We start from the raw sequence: 11,890 nt of genomic DNA on the forward strand, positions 1-11,890 counted from the left end.
CTTTATTTTGTGTAACTTATCGTATCCTGGTTGTCCAACAGGAACAATAGCAGCATCATCAGAGACATGCAAATAGCGCAAAATCTGGAAAAAGCGATTCCTGGGCATGACTTGACCAAAGGCAGGAACATTAGTAAGCCATTTCTGCTGCCAGTACATTTTAGCCTCAGGCAATTTCACAATTCCCATGGCAATGTTTAGTCCAAAGAATGCCTTCAGTTCTTCCAGGGTCACATCTTTCCAGGCCCCACCATCAGTACCAGCAGCCCTCTTCCTTTGTGCATTCAGGTTTGTCATTGTCAATAACAAATTCCACACATGGTGGTCAAAAAACAGTTCAAAGTACTCAAGAGCACTTGCCTGCCTCCTCTCACCTCGTCTTGTTGGCCCAACAGCACTTGTAAACTGTTTTAAATTTCTCCTGCTGTTTTCCTCTAACCAAACATATTGTTGGCCGCCATCTTGGATTCTGGCTCCTCGGTTTCCTCCTCTCCTCCCTCTGGCTCTCACCGCTCCTTGGCCTCTTCTTCGACCACGTGCTCTGCCAATGGCTTCTCGAAGCTGTCGAGACCTGTCTTGTCGCTGTTCTCTCACATATTCACGACGATCTACCTCACTTTCACTCGAAGACTCGCATTCTTCATCCGATAAAGAAGGACTGTTGCCAGAATTATCCTCAATTCCCACTGAATTCTCAGGAAAAACGGCCACAACTTCCTCATCTTCGATCTCTGACTCAGACGAGTCATAAGCGATCGATGGATCGGCGTCCATCGCATCTAGCCGCTCTAAAACTTCTTCTACAGACAAATTTTCTCGAATTCGACAAGTCGCCATTTTTAAATATCCTGATGATAAACAAGAAAGGTGTAACTATCCGAGAAAGGCAAAAAATTGCGAGGAAAACGTCCCAAACTAGCCAGAATAAGACTCAAAACAACACTGATGGCTTTTAATCGTACCCAGACTCCGACTTCACGGTTGTAACACGAGGAACGCCTGGAGCTTTTTGTGTGTGGTCCAGGTAGCCCTGCAGGGCTACCTGGGAAGGAAAGGGTTAATAAGGTATATAATCAGAACCGAGAAGGTGGAAAAATGTTTAGATTTTACGGAAATGCGTAAAGTCACGGCATGGCTTGACCAAGTAGGACCGTGGAAGACCATCTGTAATCGTCGAAATTTCAGGATTAAATGCATCTCCCACACAAAATTTGTCTAATGGGAAGAGGATTTTCTCAACATTCTCTTTTGCTACTTCAGACAAGGTGCTGTGCTGTCTTTTTGGTCGACAGCCTTATACCCTCAGGCCTAAGATTATCGCGGGTATTTTGAATCTAATTCTTTTACTCCCACCGACAAACCTAATACTTTTTTCAGCAATATTTTATTCGCTTCAGTGCTACTTCACAATAAATTTTTTAAAAGGGCATTCTGGTCCTAAACTTGGACGATTGTGACCAAAACTTTTAATTTCATAAAAAAAATCAATACTAAGCCTAAATGGCTCACAGTTTCACCAAAGAGGCACCTGATTATGCTTTCTTCAATATTGATCTTAAATTGTGGAGCATGCATTTCTGAAGTTAATTATTAACCCTATAAAATAAAATATCATTGTTAGACTTAATACACTGCCCACTTTTGTTTCCAATGAAAATGCACATATGTTTGGCACATTAACTGTACATAAAAGGGGCTACAACTGAATGGGGCAAAATTTGGTTACTGTGGATATTGTTTTCATGGCAACCAAATGACCATTTGCTTCTATTTTCTGTGGTGTAATTTTGTCCCTTTAAGTTGTTGCAGTCTACATGTTTAACACTTGAACCAAGTTTGACTAACATACCTTAAATCTAAATGACAAAAAAGTAGGGGCCAGGACTGGCAGCAGGAAAAATGGCCATTTTTCAGAAAATACCCTTAAACATTCGTAAAAGCAAAAAACAATGAAAAATTACTTCTATTCTCTCAACTACTTGATTTGCTTCGATATTTTACCGTAATACTGTATCAAACAGCAGTAAATGTCACCAGGGAATGGTTTTTATGTCTGTTCATTTTTTTTTTTCTCTTTCATGGTGGTCCACTATTCAGTCCAAGATCATTGAAGCCTCCCGTCACATATGTCACACCTTCCCGGTTGGACCTCAGCTCTTCGTCCCTTTGTCTTGCCTGATTGCTTTCTTCACATCTTCAACGTTGGTTTCGTACCGAACGTATTTGATTCCGAAAAAATGTAATCTTCTGCTCCTCAAGATTCTATAGTTCTTGTACTGTTTGTCCACTCTTGCCTCAGCCTGTTTCACTCTGTTAGAATCTCTCCTCTTAAATTCTTTCCTTGTATGGTCCCCCACTTTCAGTCCAGTATTTAAACATGACCTGGTTTTTCACGGAGGCACCACTGCTGAAGTGTAAACTAGCAGAACATGTTGCCATTAGAACTCTTTTCCTTCCATGCTATTTACTCTTGGGGCACTTATTCCAGACCAAAGCATTTATGGATTCATTTAAATTCTTTGTTTTACCAGGCAAACATCTAGCAAGGAGGGCAGGGTCATTCAGTCTCATAAATTGGTTCAAGACATTTTTTAAAAACTGGATCATATCAAAGTCATTTCATACAAGGGTTGACATTTGCTTTAACTTGCATCCAGACTCTCGCGGACATACGATACCCATATATGGGATGCGCGAATGACCAATGACCAGCTGCCTCTAGGTACTGTATTCTATTTTTCTTCAGAAATAATTGTTTGAGTGCAGCAATTCCCCTGTGGTTGGTAGATCGAAATTAATCCTTTGATGCCCTATCGTTGTATTTCTCCATACCTTGCTGAGTATAGTGGGCGATGTTTGGGTGTAGATTAAGGAATTCTGGAACATGGGCATAAAGGGCATGCATGTAAGGGGTGACATCCTTAGTTTGGTAAAACTCATGAAAGGTAGCTAACTAATCCCCAATCTTGCCTTTGAAATGCATAACTTCATCATTAGAATGAAAATCAAGCTTTAAATCACCAATAATATCTATGAAATCAGCCCATAGCTTTTGAATTTGGGCACTGTTTTCACATGTAGGAACAATTGTTGACATTTGTGTATATTAAAACAGTTTCAGCTTCTTAGGACCAGTCAGGTCTCTGTACTCTAATTTCTTGCTTTCTTTCCCAATGTGCCACTGAAATGAAACTCCCAGGTTGTTTATTTATATTTATATTAAGCCTTCCATCCTTACATGATTGCCTAAAGATATTGTCCACACCCTCAAGGCGGTTTTCTAAGGTGACCCCACCAAACAGAATGGCTCTTTTACTTGAAATTGTAGTAAAACTATGCCCTGTTCTTGGGGAAGGAACTGTTCCCATTTGAAAAGCTGAACCTTCAGTTGAAGGTGTTTTATTCCCAGTTAAAGCAGTCAAGTCTATTTCAAAATTCAAAGACTCCGGCATATTTTTAGAACCACTTGCTGTCCTTTTATTTTGCTTGTCTTTAGCAGTAACATTTATTTTCATCAGCTCATTCGTACATGTCATGGTTCTCGTATCTATCTCTCCCCACAAAAGCAAAACATACTCCTCAGGATCAGGCGGTAACTTTGACCGTGCGTTGATGAGCGTACTCCCATGCAAGGGAAACAAAGATGATCCTCTCAATTTATCGGGTCCAAACACATTGCAAGAATTAATTTCAACATCACTACTGGATAAAATGAATTCCATTAGAGTAAGGGAATTCCCTAACTCCCATGTGGACAGCTCATTGTATCTAGCTCCTCCAAGAAACAATATCCCCACATGTTTCTCTTTGGACTTTTTTCCCATAAAATACACAAACAGTGTCCTTCGGGTAAGAAAAATTGTTCCTGACGGGCATTCAGTAAGTGCTTTTTCCGACTAACTTTTCTGTTATCCACCGAATACTCGAGTAATGAAATAAATTTGAAATCTTCTAAGTCTACACTCGACCTTCCCTCTGGGTCTGCCATCTTGTTTGAAAAATTTCACACCACAGCGCTTGCGCAGTAGACCGGCCGCGCAATAAAAAGCCTGGACCGAGCAATATGAAATTTTCTAAGGTCAGTGGGCAGTAATTTCGTAGCGCTCATTGAAGACTTCTACCTTGGTGGCAACATAATTATACAAACCAAGGAATGACAGGGTTGTGTGACATTGCTCCTTCAACTGTTTTTTGACGTGCCTGATGCTGTCGCGTGTACTGCCGAAAAGATTTTTTCATTGCTTGGCCTCTTGACCTTTTTTCCAAGCACATGTCTGCAATCTTTTTCGCCAAACGTTTAAATCGTCTCTTGCTCTCTTCGTCTTTCTTCTGTGACTTTTCTAGGGCAGTTTTCAATTTCTCTTCAAGGCAAATCCGTTTAGCTGCTTGCTCAGTCACGCACTCCTCGAGTGCTCTTTTCTCACCTCTCAGCCGATCGCAATCACCCTTTAATTTCAAAACGTCAACTTCGTTGTAGAACACTTTTGATTTATAATTTGGTCCTGATTTGCTTGAACGCTGTATGGAGGATTGATATCTTTTTCTTAAAAACGTTCAAAATGCGTTTGTTTACTTCCACATCATGTGCTCCTGAATCTTCCAAAATTTTCTTCACGACAGATGCTATAGGAGAATCGTTACCTTCACCGTCATCACTCTTTTTCTCCTTCGATATGGTGTAAATGAGGAAACTAAAGAATGGAACACCGGTAAATCTATTTTTAAATGCCGCTAACATAAAAAGCATGTAACACAATCTTACTTTAAAATTGTTGACATTACGTGAAGTGTATTTCCTACTTCTAGAGCCGGCTACGGCGCTTGTATTAGATGTCACTCACCCCTCTTCCGACGGTACCCTTTACATTGTTAAAATTTAAAGCAATAATATTATTTTATATACTTACTTGTTTATGTCTTAGAGAACAAAGGAGCAGAATCACCCGATGAACTGCTTCCCTGCTCTCCTGAATTGTTCCCAGCCGATTCACTTCTTTCAATGGAAATGAATAGCAGCAGTAAAAACAGATATTGGTAAAACTTGAGGGCCATTGGTCCGTGAGAAAATTTTCATTAATATTCATAAATCGCACACCAAAACGCAGGGAATTTATTACAGTTTTCAAATCTGGCGGTAACACGTCTATCCCGGCATGCAGTAACAAGCTGTTCCCCAGTCTTCATAGGCAGGTCTGATTTTCGCGCTCAGATTTCTTAAAAATTGACTTGACTCAATAAAAGGAACTTCCAAGGACCATGAGTTAATTTATGTTTTTCGAACTAAAAAAGTGCAATTAAGATGCAATAAACATGTAAGTTTAATAAATTGGTGATAACCAGTTGTGAAATTTTTCATGAAAATCACAGTAAGCACAAAACTACCACATTTTCATTTTTTGTAAGAGAGCTTTGATGGACGTGGCCGTCGGAAATATGATAGAACCTTTTGTTAACAAGGAGTTTCATATGTGTAAGTTACATTAACAATTTTGAGCCTTTTGCCAATGTTAGTCCCATCCCCACTAATTTTAAGTGTTCATGTTAAAAACTCCTTTTCCCCAGAAGCCTGATTTCTTGTTCCTCTAAACTTTCTCTAAAACTTAACCGGACTCTCTCGGCCTGGCCAGGTGTGGGTTGGAGATTCCATTTTGCATTCAGTTCCTTTAATTTCTTCTCTATTTTATAATTGTTTGGCATCTGTTTGGTTTGCGTGGCCAACTCATGCCAAGCCTTATTTGAAATGTTAAATTTATCTTTAACATAGATCCACATATTAATGTCATCCAAATTTTCATCTGTCAGCTCCGTTGAGTCATTGTCCTTTTAGTGGAAGGTCGTTTTGATCAATCAAGGAAAATGTCTCGTACTGTTGAGTTTCGCCATTGAAAACTTCTACTTTTGTGGCAATAAAATCACACAATCCGAGGAAGGATGGTGTCGCCTGACAGTTTTCCTTCTTCTGTTGTCGAAGACGTGACTGATGCGGTTTTGTCCGGCCCTCTCTTTCCATCTCTCTGCAGTTTTGCAATTTTACGCGCTAGAATCTTAAATTTCTTTTTGTAGTTTTTGTCCTTTTTTTCTGTCTTCTTAAGTACCTGTTCGAGTTACTCTTCTACCTTTAGCCTTTTCGCCTGTTCATCTGCGAGGGATGCTTCCAGCTTTCTCTTTGTCCACGCAAAGCCCTTTTCTCCTGTTGTAGCTGACATGCTTCAATTTCATTATAAAATACCTTGAATGAGTACGTTTCTTTCTGCCATTTTTCTTTAAGCTTCTTAGCATTAGAATCTGGAGGTAACAGAACGATAACGTTCTTTAAACGAAAGAGAGATAGCGAAATCCTCCAAAATTCGCAGATTCTTAAGTCAGTCGGGTCACAGCGGGTGTCACGCAATATCTGATAGAGCCTTTTGTTTAGCGTGACTTTCATATATTTGCTTTGGCTCTTAAACTTAGCATGTAATGGTCAATTTGGCTTATTTTGTTTAGCTCATTATTCACAACTGTGTTAGGCTGGATCTCTCTCTGTCTGAACTCTAAAACTTCATTTGGGATCTGTATTTGGGGGTAAAACAGTCCTTGAAGTATTCTTTAACTCATCCCATAGGAGAGACCTAGGTTCTAATTCAAACTATTTGGACACTGGCTTCAATAAAATGCAGGGTATGAGATACATTTGCATATATTTACACCAGTGGGGTGAATTTATGAGACAAGATGAAACACTACAGTTCCCAAACCTAACCTTGGGTTAAGATTAACTTGGGTCAAATTTTGGCACACAGTTGTGAAGCTAAAATGCTATTGTGTGGGGAATAGGTTAAGAAGGCCCACAACGTCCTCAGTCTTCACTTTCAGGTTTTTTAATCACGGTTTTTTCTTTTCTCTTACAAAAAATAATCCACCTCTCACTGGCATCAATCGAGCGAACCCTAATCTATGGCACACCTTGAATAAACATGAGTTGATTGGCTAAAACGATATTGCTGACAGAAAAATAACAAACGTAGTCTATTTCACAATAACACGTGGAATAACATGATCTTTGCCATTCAGATAAAAATAAACGCCTTCAAAGATTGGCAGTTCGTGACAAAATAAACATTAAAAGCCCTATGCTCTTATCGAGTTTCCGGCAATTGAACCAGATATCTGTGGCATGAAAATGCTTCAAGGATTCAAGTTTTTCATGACTGTCCATATCATAGAATCAAAAGTGTTTTGCCTCACCACCAAACCAATATCTTCTTATTATGTTAAAATATAAATTATTTTTGGAATCATGCAATGTAAATTATTGGAAATATAGATGCATGTGTATTTATGTTTAAGTTGCTGCTTGTCCTACACATAAGTAGACATGGAACTTGAACAAACCAATCTTCAAAAGTTTAAATGCCAGGGGTTTTGCCTGGGAGGGGAATGTTGAAGCTCTGAATTAATTATGCTGTATAAGAGAAAACTAAACCTAATACATTACTGCTTAGAGAAATCTGTCCAATTTGCTAACTTCCATTATACTAAGGTATGTCTGTGAAATATTCACCACTGAAATTATAAATATTTTAAAGATCTACCAAACCCTCACCTGAGTACAGGAATATCGAGTCCTATGCACTAAGCAATGATTTGTCACCTGAATTAAAATCAACTAAGTCACCATTAATATTTAAATAAAAAATAGGAGAATTTTTTAAATGAGTTTTCATCATCATATATACATATTTAGATTTTTTAATAATTATCTTCAATTATGATTGATATTTTACTTTCACTTAAGTTTTATTCACTTCAGTATTGTTTTGTACAATTTACTTGGACACTCATTGATATCAGCAATTGCTGACGGCTTTACCCTGGCCAAAGATGTAATTATCATTATATCAGCAGTGTTACACATCTTAATGCTATGAATCCTAATGGCACAGTAGGGCGCTAAGCGTAGCCAAGAGGCCATGTCACAAATTAACCTAATTTCCTAGTCAATATCTATCTATATATATACTTATATAATTATATATTTTTATTATTATTATTATTATTATTATTATTATTATTTTTATCATTATTATTATTATTTTTATCATCATCATTATTATTACATAAAACACAAAGGAATGTAAACCAAATCACTTGGTTGTTATCAATAGGAAAGCGTTCCTAGGGAAAATTTCTTTTGGAAGCGGCATGGAAGACTGAGATAGCTCACATCCACATTTCAACCGACACGGTAGCAGTCAGTTGGGTGTATTATTTTCAATCGTACTCACTTGAATCATCAAAAACGATGCTTACCTTTAGTAGATGATTTAAAATGGTTGTGTAGCCAAACTGATGATCCTGATTTCTCTGATATTACCATCAGCGCAAAGGCTAGGAGACATCATTACAAAACAGTTATGTGCAGGGATCAGGGACTGGTGATAAGTCTGAGTTGGCTTTCCGGAGAATAACCGTGCACCCCAGAAGGCATGAATAGATTGTGTTAGTAAATTCAGGAAAAGTTCCTTCACCATATACCCAAAAGTTGCTCTAAAGTTGCTTAAATATCAAAAAGTTGCCACCAAAATTTAGAAAAGTTGCTTGCTCTCTAGAGTCGTTTTGTTCTAGATAAATACTCAATGATGTCCATGAACCCACCCCATAGTAACTGAAGCTTTTCTGAATTGTTGCAACCAGGAAAAAGAGAAGAGAACTGAATATTTTGCTTGACCTTTAGTTTTTCAGGACCCGTGAGATGTCTATAGTCCAGTTTTTTGTGTCTTTGTTTATTCTCCACTCAAAAGAAATGCTGAGGGTGTTGAGAAACGTTTCATATGCTGCCATATGTTTAAATTTCTCTCGAGAAAAACCATTGGGAAATGTTGTTATCTTCTCACAAGCATCCTTTCTCCTTAATTCCCTGATTAAAAGTTCTGTTAAATTATCTGATATGCGGAGAAATAAATGTAAGGTATCAATAATGACATGATCAATTGGTATGAAATTAAATAATGGAGTTGCTTTGCAATTAAACTTTTTTGATTTGGCAAAGCTTGAAATTTCCTCCAGTGATCTGGCACCCTGAGCACTGTTAGAAAGTGACCATACCCTTTGGATGTCATGTCTCTGGCTGCGAGGGCATTTGCACCAGATACAGGCGTAGTCTTGGTTAGCAGCCCCCAACCCACAGACACATGCCAGAAACTTCCAATCCCCACCGAGAAAGTATTCAATATTATAGGTTTTACCCTCAACTGTTTTCTTCTTTAATTTCGACATTTCTTGTGTTAAATCAGACAGACTTTCCTTCAGATTGTCATAGTTTTCACTTGTCTTGAGTATAGCCAGAACATAATTGCCCTTCTCACTCATTGCAGCCTCTTTCTCATTTAAAATTGTATATGTTACATTTACTAGCTTAAGTTTTTTTTCCAATGTTTGTGCCATCTCCACTTATCTTCACCCCAATGGTATCTCCTTCTAAATCTCCCTTCCTTTGTAAGTTGGAAATTTGTTCCTCGAGGCTTTCTTTGAAGCTGATTTGCACCCCTTCTGCTTGACCAGGGGTATCTCTTATTTTCCATTGCTGGTTTAATTCATTTATCTCTCGAGTTGTCTTGTAAGTATTTGGTATACTCCAATATCACGCACCGCCATCTTGGATCGAGGGCCGCACCAAAACGAGGCTGGACGGGCATCCTGGACGACATGCTTGTTTAGCCAATATGGCTGAAGGTGGATTTTCTGCTGCGTGGTCGAAATCTCTCCGCAATGTTCCGTTTTTTGACGCCTCTTTTATCGAGACATGGCTTGAGACTGATGGAGAAGTCCCGAAGAAGGTGGTAACTCGTGGTTATAGTAACTTCTGTGAAGGGTATATCTTCGATGGGTAAAAGTTTCCTTTCAGTCTCAAATTTAACTGCAACACTGGTGTGATTTCACGCTACGCATGCTTCTTTAAGCATCTTAGATGGTGCTTTTTTTTCGTTTATTGCACGATTCGCCATTCGAAATATCTTTTGCAAAATCTATAGTGTATTAAACTTCCATATTTGCACCTTGCTTTCAGTAAAAACTCAGGATACAGAAGTAATTGTTAGAGCTCGAAGCTACAAATCACAGAGAAAAAATGAAGAGCCATTGAGGTTACAGGTAAGCTTATTTATAATACTTAAGTTTTGTCTCAGCTCGAACTTTACTTGATGTAATTTTCATACGAGTTAATTCTTAAAACATACACACACACATTCACAGCAGATATTTATCCATTTAATTTTTTTTAGGTTGAGATATCAAGGACCCCCGAAGTTAAAATAACCAGTACCTCCTGCAACTGTGAAGCAGGTGCAGGGCTCTGTAACCATGCAATAGGGCTGGTTTACCTCCTTGAGCATTATAGAAAACTGGGCTTAAAAAGTGTACCTCCTGCCATGTCAAAAACAAGTCTCCACAAACATGGCACGTTCCTCAAAGGACAGCAGGAAAACATTAAAGAAACATTTGAAGGTTAATTGCATTTCCAGATGCTGGGAGATGGGGGGGGGGGTAAGAAAAATCTTCTTGGGGAGGGTAAGGAAATGTAATGGAACTACACAATACTAACAGGCAAGTTATAGTTTCAATATAGTGGCCCTCTAAAGTTTGTAAGAAGGCAGCAAATTGTCCATATTTGGTTTACTGAACCAGCCAACGAAAGTGGCAAAACTTTTTCAAAAATTTGGTATTCTTTGATTCGTCTGATTGCTCGCTCGACGTGAATACGGAGGCAGGCAATTTGTTGTGTTTCTGTTACTTCTTTTGAGGTGAACTGCAAAGACTTTGTCTTAGACAGGAAAGGAGGGATTGTCAATGTAGCTTTTTGGGGTTGTAATAAATCTTGAATCAAAAAACCCTTATCTGTCATGACCTCGTTTCCTTCTTCGATAAGTGACAAAATTCCACTACGCCTTGTTATCTCTTTGTCTGATATACTTCCCTGATATAAAGAACTTACAAATGTTACTGCACCATGAGGAGCTATTCCCACGAGACATTTAAGGGTGGTATGCGACTTGTATGCAGAGTAAAATTCTGAGTTCAGAACCTTAGAGCTAGGCCTTTGGACTTTGATCTCAGTGCAGTCTAGGATAACCCTTGTTTTAGGGTATGTGGTTTTGAAGCACTGAGGCATACTATTTTTTATCTGAGCAGTTGTGGACCAAATTGGCACTTGGCCAAGCATTGTATACAGAAAATTTGCCCAAGTTAAAATGATTCTGCTGACAGTACTTGTGCTAATATTGAATCTTACTCCTAAGTCTTGTGCTTTAAGGATTTCAATTTGTTCCACTGCACTCAATTCGGCGGGTTCTATGTTTTCGTTTTCCGGTTCGTCCGTAGCCATTTCTTCCATTTGCTCATCACTAGCACTGGCTCCCTGGCCTCCTGATGCAGTCTCCCCTTCCTCCATTTTGACATCCTGCTGGAATGAATCGACAAAAGATTGTCGTCGCTCCTCTTGTTCTTGCTGTTCTGCCATAGTTTTTAACTCTTGCAGTTTATTTTGTGGGCGGTCTTGGCTGGACTTTGTCCATTGAAACTGCGAAGGCACAACTCCTGGTTTCAGACGTATAAGCCCTGTTATAGTTTTAAACATATCGCTTGGCTTGAAGTGAGCAGAACACACTAGAGTAGAGCCTTTCTTGATCTAGGAAACGAGTTTAACACTCTGAATTAAATCGCTGATAACAAGGGAGAATCTCATGGAATATTAATAATCATATTCGAGTCAATGAAAACAAACAAACCGGTGCCATGTGCGTTTGACAGTTTCGGCCAAAATCGACCAAAATCTAATGTAATGAGTCTATAGTTCCTCTGGATATGAATCGAGTACGCAATTCACGTGTAAGAAGCAAGTAAGACGGGAACT

Source organism: Pocillopora damicornis, chromosome 2 (assembly GCF_964200805.1).
Source record: "Pocillopora damicornis chromosome 2, jaPocDami1.2, whole genome shotgun sequence".
In the NCBI taxonomy this organism is placed as follows: Eukaryota; Metazoa; Cnidaria; class Anthozoa; order Scleractinia; family Pocilloporidae; genus Pocillopora; species Pocillopora damicornis.